Raw genomic sequence first — 2,578 nt, 5'->3', positions numbered from 1 at the left:
GTATCAGTTCCCTAACCCTAACAATAACCCTAACAATAACCCTTATACTAACGCTAATCTGTACCCCGATAAGTACCCTAAGGCTAACCCATTACCGTACCCTAACCTGTACCTAAACCATACCCAATCCTTAACCCTTACCCTTACCCTAATCCTTACCCTACCCCACACACTATTCCTAACCTGTACACCAAAACTAACCCATACTCTAAACCGTACCCTAACCTGTACCCTAAACTGTACCCATTCCCTAACCCAAACCCTTACCCTAACTCATATGCTAATCCTAATCCATACACTAACACTACTGTGTACCCTAACACGTACCCAAGACCTAACCCTTTGTCATACCCTAACCTGTACGCTAAACCATAACCGTTCCCTAAACCTAACTCTAACCCTTACTCTTATTCTAACATATACCCTAATCCTAACCCGTACACTAACCCGTACCCTAACCCTATCCCGTTGTCATACCCTAACCTGTACCCTAAGCCGCACTTGTTCCCTAACCCTTACTCTAAACATAACCCTTACACTAACTCGTACCCTAATCCTAACCCATACGCTAACACTAACCCATACCCTAAAATGTACCCTAACCCATTGTCGTACCCTCAACTGTACCCTAAACAGTACCCGATCCCTAACCCTTACCCTAACCGTACACTAATCCTAAACCGTACACTAACACGTAACCTAACCTTAACCTGTTGTCGTGTCCTAACCCGTACCCTAAAGTGTACCCGTTCACTAACCCTAACGCTAACCCTAACCTGCTGTCATACCCTAACCCTCACCCTTAACCTAACCCTTACCTTAACCCGTACCCTAATCCTAAACCGTACACTAACACTAACCTATACCATAACACATACCCTAACTCGTCGTACACTAACCTGTACCCTAAACCGTACCCTAATCCTAACCCATATGCTAACACTAACCCTTACCCTAACCCAAACCCATTGTTGTACCCCAAGCTGTACCCTAAACTGTACCCATTCCCTAACCCTAACGTGAACCCTAAACCTTACGCTAACCCGTATCCTCACCCTAAACTGTACACTAACACTAACCCATACCCTAACATGTACACTAACCCTAACCCATTGTCGTACCCTAACTTGTACCCTAAACCGTACCCATTCCCTAAAACTAACCCTAACTCTAACCCTTACACTAAGCCTTACCTTAACTTTACCCTAATCCTAAGACGTACCCTAACCCTAACACATTGTCACACCCTTACCTGTATCCAAACTATACCCATTCCCTAGTCCTAACCCTAATCCTAACCCTTACCCTAACCCTAACACGTACCCTAAACCTAACCAGTTGTACGCTAAACTGTACCGTAATCCTAACCCATACACTAACGCTAATCTGTACCCTAACATGTACCCTAAGCCTAACCCATTGTCACACCCTAACTGTACCTGTACCCTAACCCTAACACTAACTCTAACCCATACTCTAATCCTAGCTCATAAACCAAAACTAACCCATACCCTAAGATGTACCCTAACCCATTGTCATAACCTAACCTTTACCCTAAACCATACCCATTTCCTAAACTTAACCATTACCCTATCCCTTACTCTAACCGTACCCTAACCTAACCTGTACACTAACACTAATCCGTACCCTAACATGTACCCTAAGCGTAACCCTTTGTCGTACCCTAACCCGTACCCTAAACCGTACCCATTCCCTAACCCGTACCCTAATCCTAACCGTACACTAACACTAACCCTTACCTTAACACATACCCTAACCCTACTCCCTTGTTATACCGTAAACTGCACTCTAAACCGTTTCCATTCCCTAAACCGAACCTTAATCCTAAATCTAATCCTTACTCTAACACTTACCCTAAGCTAAACCGTACCTTAACACGTACCCTAATTCAAACCCGTTTTCGTACTCTAACCTGTACACTAAACCATACCCTTTCCCTATCTATAACCGTAACCCTTACCCTAACCCCTACCCTAATCCTAAACCGTACACTAACACTAACCCATACCCTAACCCTAACACGTTGTCATACCCTAACCTGTACCCTTAACTGTACACGTTCCCTAACCCTAACCCGTACCCAAATCCTAACCCAAACACTAAAACTAACCCATACCCTAACACGTACCCTAACCCTAATCTGTTGTCATACCCTAACCTGCACCCTAAACCGTACCCATTCCCTAACCCGTACACTAACACTAAGCCTTACCTTAGCACGTACCCTAACCCTAAACCGTTTTTGTACCCTAACCTGTACCCGAAACCGTACCGTTGCCTACCCATAAACCTAACCCTTACCCCAACCCGTACCCTAACACTAATCTGTGCCCTAACCCGTTGTCATAACCTTACCTGTACTGTAAACCATACCTGTTCCCTAACCGTAACTCTAACAATAATCCTTACCCTAACCTTACTCCTATCCTCATGTGTACACTAATACTAATCCGTACCCTAACCCAAACCCGTTGTCATACCCTAACCTGTACCCTACACCATTTGCGTACCCTAGCCCTAACCCTTTCCTTAACCATACCCTAATCCTAACCCATAC

The 2,578-nt window shown here is 44.5% G+C and overlaps 1 long non-coding RNA gene across 1 annotated transcript; it reads right to left on the bottom strand.

Annotated features, from left to right (window-relative positions):
- Positions 1-15: 15 nt before the first annotated feature.
- On the bottom strand, positions 16-1,694 carry LOC113617213 (uncharacterized). The gene is made up of 3 exons (XR_003431549.1): positions 1,122-1,694; positions 256-883; positions 16-225 (listed from the first exon to the last, which is right to left on the bottom strand). It is a non-coding gene; the product is annotated as an uncharacterized LOC113617213 (long non-coding RNA).
- Between the last annotated feature and the right edge of the window lie 884 nt (positions 1,695-2,578).

This window comes from Aethalodelphis obliquidens, unplaced genomic scaffold (assembly GCF_003676395.1).
Source record: "Aethalodelphis obliquidens isolate GAN/ISIS:26980383/991018 unplaced genomic scaffold, ASM367639v1 scaffold2924, whole genome shotgun sequence".
NCBI lineage: Eukaryota > Metazoa > Chordata > Mammalia > Artiodactyla > Delphinidae > Aethalodelphis > Aethalodelphis obliquidens.
The sequence above is the reverse complement of the archived record's forward strand: the minus strand, read 5'-3'. Positions and strand labels throughout refer to the sequence as shown.